Below are 9,186 nucleotides of genomic sequence, written 5' to 3'. Positions count from 1 at the left end.
GAACGTTGGAGTCTGCAGCAAGCAAGCCTCCCTGCTCGCTTCAGTGCCTGGCTGCCGGCCGCCATCTTGGCTGACAGTTAATTTGCATATACTCACTGATTAGCCAATGAAAAGGGTAGCGGTCATACGCTAATTACCATGTTTCTCTTTTATTAGTGTAGATTGTTTCTGACATCTAAGGAAGGGGGATGTTTATGTGACTTCTCAAAGTGCTCACATGGCTTAATAACATGTATATGCAATCACATTCTAGCATTCAATAACATGATGTACAGTACACAGTTCTAACAGTTCTAGAGGTTTACATATATCAGTTTGGGGTTTACATATATTTGTTTTAATAATATTTTGGTTGGTATCTGGGGAATTCCATGCCCCTAGAGCGCCAATAAAATTTTGGTTTACTCTCATTGACACTCAGTTTATTTCTAAGATATATAGTTTTAACATACCTATACAATCACAAAATAATTCAGATATTAGTATTTGTTATATTATTATAACCAGGACCACACTCACTAATTTGTGGTTACTTAAAATATATCAAAACTGATACAAAGATACTTTATATCACTTGACATATTTTTAGATAAACATCTAAAATCTTGCATTGAAAATTGACATAGCTACAAAGAATCAAATTTTCAGCATATCTCCACCTTTCTCTGTGAAATCTGAATAAGGTTATTTTCAATGGTTGAAATTTCTATATTGCGTTAATACTTGGGCTTCTTTTTACAACCTCATGCAGAATAAATGTCAATTAATGTTCTTTATAGGTTAGCTTTCATACTTTATAATGAAAATAATTATAAAGTTAATTTTAATTGGTTTTAAATTTTCTGTTACAATAAAGATTTGTGTCAAAAATTTTATTACACATTGAATTAGTATTGTAGTTATTCATAGAATCAATTAAAACAATATTAGTGTTATTACTTGATAAATATTTATTAAATACAAAACAATGTTCTTTCTCCAATTAATTTATGTACTCATAAATTATTTATTACTTCAAGAAGATAAAGTTTATCATATAATTCTATTTTTTTATTTTTTAGGTGCAAGCAATAAAAAAACTTTACAAAAATAACAAGGCATATAAAATGTTTTGATGTGGCATTGCCATTTAATTCTTTGAAACCTTTGCAAGACTCTGACAAAGGCCATGGTGTGTCTCAGTGGATAGAGCATTACCAGAGAACCCAAGAGTCTCTCAGGGTTCAATTTCTAGAGGGGGGAGTCACATGACCTCAAACTAGCCAATCAGCACGCTCCATCCAACTTGGTTCAGGGCTGGGAATGTAACGGTCCGGTCCCATGAGTCAGTTTCTAGTGTTAGAATAACGGGGGAAGAGAAGTTCTATTTCAGTTGGAGAGCGGAGAGGTTAATGATATGATCCTGTGGCTGTTGGTGGCCAGTTTGCTTTCATAAAGAGAAAGCTCACCTGAGAATGACAGCAGCACAAAGGAAGTGAGTAAAGCCAAGAGGTCAGGAGAGATGATTCCTGCCGAGTTCCTTGGGCACCCAGATGCATTCAGCCTTGCCTGAAAGGATCTCCATTTAGATATCTTAGTTACATAAATGGTTGCCTGTTGATTTGATTGTTTGCTTGTTTAAGTCACTGGGGTTCTCTTTCATTGGTTATAAAAAAAAAGTTCTATTTTTCCCAGCTGGCTAAATGGAGCACCCTGAAACTTCCACAGGAGGGATTTCGGCCCACTTCCAGGAAGAACTTCCAAATAACAGTGCCCAACTACAATCTAATTTAGAGATCCAAGCAGATTCAAACAATGTCTGTTGAGGGCTGGCTACAGGCTAAACCAATTTAATCCTCATGGGATTAACCTGTTAAGGTAGCGGCTGGTGACCCATTTTAAAGGGCAAGACCAAGGCTCAGAAAAGGGAATGAGCCACAGTGAGGAAGTAAGGAGCCAGATGGCACACCCACGCCCTGCTTTCACTCTGGGAAGCCACATAACGCAGCTTGTCCACGTGATGGGAGTTGAGGCATTCAGTCCCACGCCCACTGCACTGTGGGTACCTGAGACTTGGTAACTGCCATGTGACTGTTGGGAGACTCACAGAAGCAATTTGTACTGATGGGAGGAAGGGGACCTTCCCTCACTGGCACCCTCCCAGCATCCCTTCTCTTGCTTTGGTTGGCAATCACAGAGTCATGCTCAGGTGACCACATGGGAGTCCCCCATTCACAGACTGGCATCTGGAGCTGCGATAGGGGAGGCCAAAGCCTTTGCCACCTCTCCATCGTATGTGGGGACACCTACTTCCTTGGCATCGGGGGACCTTACTCCCCAATTGTACACTGGTGGTCTTTCCTAGAACATGCAGAGAACCTTGCTCAGTTTGGAACAGGATGTAATCATCAAGTCCTTTCTACGTCTCCCTTGCAACCGAGCTCATGAGCTCTTTACTCCACCCCACAGGCTCCTTTGGCTGCTGCAGGAGACTGACCTGGCAATAAATCAACAGCTCAGCACGTGAAGGCCCAGGTGAGGCAAGACCTGACAATGGGGACCTCCCACTTCAAGCTGAAGAGGCTGCAGAAGCCCCCCGGTACCAGAAGCAGTGCTTGGGCCAAAGTGATCCCCAAGGTATTTTTTGTTTGTTTGTTTTTGCTATTATTTGATGGCTGGAGGTTTCTGGCCAAGAAGGGGGTCAGGTGGCCAGATGTCTTCTCTTTCTAAGGCCCACTGTGTGCAGGCTCAAGTGGACGGAGAAGGCAGGGGCCTGCCTAAGGCGTATTCACAGATCAAATGAGGATAAGCCAGGGAGACAGGCAGAGCACCATAGCACATGGATGAAGGGCAGGGGCAGGGGCAGAGACCAAGTCTTCAGGGAAACTAGTCAAGGATAGGGAATTTTCAACTGAGACTTGAAGGCTATAGCAGTTAGATATGTGTTTGGCTAAAGTAACAGAAAACCCAACTAAGAGTGGCTCAAACTACAAAGGGATGTTACATTTTATGTTGAAAGATGATGTGAGAAATGGAAGGTCCTGAGGTGGTCTGGTGGCCCAATAATGTATTTAGTGACTCAGATGCCCCCACCTTTCAATTCCACCATTTACCAGAATGTTTGTCATTCCCTCATGGTTGCACTATGGCTGCCTCCACTCCAGCCATCTCATCGGCATAGTGAGTGCTGAAGCCAGAAGCAAAGGAGCGCCTTCTTTCCTAACCATCTCTTTCTTTTCTGGAAGGAAAATCTCTCACAGGAGCCCCTGAAGATGTCCTCTAACATCTCATTGGCCCAAACGAGGGGAGTTCTTGCCTCAACCAATCACTAGCAGGGGGAATGTGGTTGCTGTAACTGGCCTGGACCAACCATGTTTTCTTCTAATTGAACATCCATAGGAAGAAGGCAGTGTGCTGTGTGAGCAAACAACACCTACCTAAGAGGAGAAATGGACAAGGTAGTTGAGGGTCCAAAGCCAAGGGAACTGAGTAGCAAGAGGAGCAGACCATGCAAAGGTGCAGAGGTGCAGGAGATACCCCAGGTGCTCAGGCTTGGTGCTGGTTCATTACTGCAGGCACACCGCACAGCTGGGGAAAGGAGGGCTCGTTCTCATATTCCATTTTATGCCGGTAGCTGGCATGCCTCCGGCAGTGGGGAGTTACTGAGAGACACTGAACAAGAGAGTACATGCAGAGCACATAGAAGTCACAGGTGTGCAGAGGCCCCCTGTATTCTAGGAACCGAGCAGAGCTCTTCTATGACAGGCAATAGTGTGGTTAATAAACTCGGGAGGCCTCTGTGCAGGTGATTGTAATTGACAGGAGAGAGTCTACATGACCTTAATCAATGACCTAGACCAGTGGTCAGCAAACTCATTAGTCAACAGAGCCAAATATCAACAGTACAACGATTGAAATTTCTTTTGAGAGCCAAATTTTTTAAACTTAAACTATATAGGTAAGTACATTGTTATTAACTTAATTAGGGTACTCCTAAGGCTTAGGAAGAGCCACACTCAAGGGGCCAAAGAGCTGCATGTGGCTTGCGAGCCGCAGTTTGCCGACCACGGACCTAGACTAATGAATTTGCTGTTGGCAGCTATCTGTTTCAGGATATTAAAAGACACACACTCAGCCCCGTTCTTTAGATAGTTAGATCTGAAATGCCTGCGACCTCACCTCTCCCACCTGATGTGGGCCCAGCCTTCAGCCCATCCCCACCCTCCAGGGTACACAATACAACCCAGCACTTTGTGTGGTAATGTACACAAGGTGAGGGAACTGTGTCCCAGTTTCCAGAGGAGAAACAGAGGCTGGAAGTCGGTAAGGGGCTTGGTGGTGAGCTGTGGGGGTGAACCTTGAGCCCAGAGCCTGTCTTTCGCACTCCACCGTGCCACCTCAGGGCTTCAGAGGACTGCACCCTCCTAACTGTTCCAAGATGTTTGATGAACCTGAGTGCCAGAAGCCAATTCTAGCATGTCATAATTGCAAGAGTTTCATCAAAAGGTTGATGGAACTTGGGGACTCAACAAGGGCTGAGTCACATATGTTATCACCTGTTGGGAATGGCTAAAGGCATTTCCCCAAACCTGAAAAGGGATGGATTGCTTGCTGCCAGACAGCTCAGGGCATCTTAATCTACATGTTATTATTGCCTCCTACTGGCCAAACACCTGAACAGCCGTAGGCTAATTTCCCCATTCTGACAATGGCTCTGTATATGAAACGCTGACCCTTTGAAGTGTATATCTCTGCCTCGCCTCAGGACAATTTGTGTTAATAAAAAGCATGGGGTCCTGAGATGAGGAGATCTTAGTTTCCTTTAAACTAGGCTCCTCTGCCTTTCAAAATTATATTTTATCTTTGGACTCCTATTTAATCTACGCACAGCCTTCTTCGATTCCCTGAACCCCTCTTGATGCCAGAACAAGAACCCTGGCACTAAGCTTCCTCCTGCCCCCAGACCCACTCTTACTTTCTGTGATCAAACTCACACATCCCAGACCCTTCTTTTGTTTTGTGTTTTTTTTTAATTCTCACCGGAGGATATTTTTCCATTGACTTTTAGAGAGAGTGGAAGGGAGGGGAAAGACACAGAGAAAAACATTGATGTGAGAGTTGCCTCCTGCACTTGCCCCAACCAGGGCCAGGGATCGAGCCTGCAACCGAGGTATGTGCCCTTGACCAGAATCAAATTCAGGACCATTCAGTCCGCAGGCCGATGCTCTCCAGTCCTTCTTAAAGGGGAAAGGGAAAAGGCCCAACGCCTGCCTTATTGTCAGGACTCAAAGCCGCACTTTGTTGTCCTGTTGTGGACCTCTCGCTCATAATTAGCACAGGCCGCAGGACCACAATCCCCCTCGGGCTCCGTGCAAATGTTAGGAAATGTGACTTCAGGAAGATAACACAGGTCTGCCTTTCTGCCCTGCAGTGCGGCTCACAGCCTTGACCTTCAGAACCACATTTGTTGCTGTTGGGAGTTACAGTGATAATTCTCTTTCTCTCTCTCTCTCTTTTCCCATTTAGTTGTTCTGATTCAGTCTAAGTGCTACGTCACTTCATGCTTCTCAAACTGGAGGATGCACAGCCCAGATTCTGTGCAGGGAGGAAGCAAAACAAGAGTAACTAATACATCTTTCTGAAGCACCAAGTTCATTGCAAGACTTGGAAGAACCAAGTACTTTAATGAGAATCGCTTCTTCCTACAAACATGGAAGAAAATAACAAAAACAAGAGAAAACAGGGCAGGCGAGGAGTACCCCAGGAGAAATATCCTGGTCTCTGCAGTGTCCCCCAACTAGGGGCTGAGTGGTGGCCTGCAGTGAGGGGCCTCTCCTATTGTCCTCCAGGTGGACCCAGCTGCCCTCCAAGCTCAGCAGGCATTTTTGGTCTTAAGTTTTGAAGGCCACAGAGATGCCAGGTTCCCTCATGATATGAGCCCAGGCAGAGAATATCACAGCAGTTTGCACACTTCCATGCCCACTGGACCAAGTGCTGTCACTCAGTGGTCCTGGCAAACACAGTGTGATAATTCTCTCTCTTTTTTCTCCCCCCCCCCCCCCCCATTTAGTTGTTCTGATTAAGTCCAACTGCTACATCACTACGAGCTTCTCACACTGGAGGATGCACAGCCCCGATTCTGTGCAGGGAGGAAGCTCTCTACATCCAGCCTATTGCCTATCTCCCCCACACCACATGACCAGACTCCCCGGAGCACAAATCTTCCCAGTTCTGCATTGAAAAGTCAGGGACCCTGGCTTGACCTCCCTGGAGTCTGTGGCTGTATCCCTGCCTTGACCATCCACTATTTACATGGACTCTACCCTGTTCTGTCTGACATGCCTGCCTGTTTGTGGGTGGCCTCAAGCAGAGCTTTTTCAACATAAAGCCCAAGAACCCATTAGCCACCCCATGCTGGCCTTGGCTGGCTCCCTCTGGGGTTTGGCTGCTGCTGCTGATAATGTTGTGGATGGAGGAGGAATCCCCAGTCGGGGGGGGGGAGTGTGGGGGTGAGGGGCTGAGCTGGAGATGGAGGTCCCCAATTCTGAAATGGCTGGGGGACAGGCAGGCTCTTTAGTCTTCATGACTCCTAGTCCTCAGGCTGCTTATATATTTGCAGACACATGGAGAACTCTGGGTGAACCTCCTGAGTTGGGGAGGGACCGTGGCAGTTGTGGTCAGAGGAACAGACAGGCCCTATCACGATGGTGTGGCACTCCAGTTTCATTTTCATGCTGCTTAGGATGAGATAGGTGGCCACTATGTTGGTGAACCTCTTGTGCTTTTCTGTCTCTTGGTTCTCATCCCACTCAAACCCCAGGCTCATCATCGCTCTGTCACCCAGGAGTCCATGTAGTCACAGGGAGGCTCACTGTAAGGACTGAGTATTTCTTCTTGGCCCATGTTTAGCTATGGGTCCCCCCTAATTTTTTTTAATCTTCTTCTGTCCCTGGGGTTGAGGATCATAATTTTTTCAAAATATATTTTATTGATTTTTTTACAGAGAGGAAGGGAGAGAGATCGAGAGTTAGAAACATCAATGAGAGAAAAACATCGATCAGCTGCCTCTTGCACACCTCCCACTGGGGATGTACCCACAACCAAGGTACATGCCCTTGACTGGAATCGAACCTGAGACCCTTTAGTCCACAGGCCGACGCTCTATCCACTGAGCCAAACCGGTTAGGGCGAGGATCATAGTTTTTTTTTAAAAGTGTTTTCTACTTCAAAAAGAAGGAAAATGGCATGGGGTTTCCTACTCAGTACTCACTGGCATAGCTCCCTGAAGTTTTTTTCCACAAAGGGCAGGATCTCTGTCAACATTTTATACAGAACTATTCCTAAGCTCCAGACATCTGTTTTATGTCCGTCATGCCTTTGGCCCTGGAAGAGTTCTGGGGCAGCAAAAGAGGGTACCACACAGATGCTCAACTTATTCCCAGTAAACTGAGGGCTGAGTGCAAAGTCCACAATTTTGATGTTCCTATGAGCATCAGAAAGCATGTTCTTTGGCTCAGGTCCCTGCTGACCATGACCCTCTAGTCACTATAAAAGTCAAAGGGCCCAAAGTTGCAGTTACATAGGATGAATAAGGCTAGAGATCAAATGTACAGCATGGTAACAATGGTGGGTTTTGGGGTTTTTTTGACGATTGTTAACTATACAGTATTGTACACCTAAGATTTGCTGAGAGTAGAATTAGGGTACTTGTACCATTTACACAAAAGGTAACTGTGAGGAGATACTAGCTGACTGTATTAATCATCTTACTATGCATATATACAGAGATACACAAAAACATCATGTTGTGATGTGAGTGGCCAATAGCTGTACTGGATTCTGTGACTTGTATAATGATACAGAAATAATACTTCTGCCAGGTTCAAACCTGTGGAGAGTGGCTACAGTGTTTGGACAGGTTCAAGCCTTGGGCCAGAACATTCTGACCGGGACAGAAGTGCCTATGAAAGTCATTGATCAAGCAGGGCTACTCCTGCTTCCAGAGACTTTTACTTCGGAAAGCCCAGTGCATGAAGAGATTAAACAACTCTATTATACTCAGTATATGATTGAAAAAGAGGCCTGAGGCATGTTGGGACAATTGCTATCACCTGTGCAGTACAACCACTAGACTCTATCAGTCCTCTCATTGCCACATGCAAGTCCCAGCTTGGAGGGCAGGGCCCTCTCAGCACAATTATAGCCAACAGTATGGTTGTAAGCTTGAACCTATGGTCCGAACACGTGGCCCCACGTGTCTGAGTGATGTCGGCTTGATAGAGTTCAGGTGCATGTAATTGAGTAGGCTCGAAACCCATGACAATGCTGTAAACATCTTGACCACGCCCTTACTTTGCCTCCTGGAATCTGTCTATAAAATAAAGACACGGCTTGTAGTCCATGGTGCTGTCTCTCCACCCGGGAGCATAGTCCCACCGAGACCCAGCTTTCTTCTCTTGTCTGTCTTTTCTCAATCCTTCATTGCTCCCTCTCAGGATCACTGAACCTGGCTGAGCTGGTGCGGCACATAAGGCGCCCTGGGGCTGAGTATGCCATGGCCGTGCCAGCCCGCCACACAAACCTAACATTTAAAAGAATTGGCAACTTTTCCTTTTTGGATTTTTTTTATTATTTTAAATATATTTTTATTGATTTCAGAGGGGAAGGAAGAGGGAGAGAGATAGAAACGTCAATGATGAGAGAGAATCATTGACTGGCTGCCTCCTGCACGTTCCCGACTGGGGATTGAGCCCCCAACCCAAGCATGTGCCTTGACTGGGAATCGAACCATGACCTCCAGGCTCATAGGTCCACACTCAACCTCTGAGCCACCCCAGCTGAGCTACTTTTTGGGTTTTAGAAACCAGCTATGATGCTGAGAGGAAGCCCGCACAGCCGCACGGAGGAGGACTGAGCCCCTGGCCATCAGCTCCATTGAGCAACCAGGTGTCAGCCATGGTGGGCAAGGCCTCAGCTGATGTTGATGGAGCAGAGAGGGGCTGTCCCCTGGACCCTGCCCAAACTGTGAAATCCTGAGAAAATAGATGATTATTGTGTTAAACCACTACATTTAGGGGTGGTTAGTTACACAACAGATAACCCAAACTCTGTCTCACCTCTCGCCCCATGTGCGCTCCCATTCTTCACGTTCCCCTTGGCCCCTTTTATGGACTATAAGGTTATCTCTTCCCAAATCCATATGTGGAA

Source organism: Myotis brandtii, unplaced genomic scaffold (genome assembly GCF_000412655.1).
Source record: "Myotis brandtii unplaced genomic scaffold, ASM41265v1 scaffold1137, whole genome shotgun sequence".
In the NCBI taxonomy this organism is placed as follows: Eukaryota; Metazoa; Chordata; class Mammalia; order Chiroptera; family Vespertilionidae; genus Myotis; species Myotis brandtii.
Note: the sequence above shows the minus strand (reverse complement) of the source record.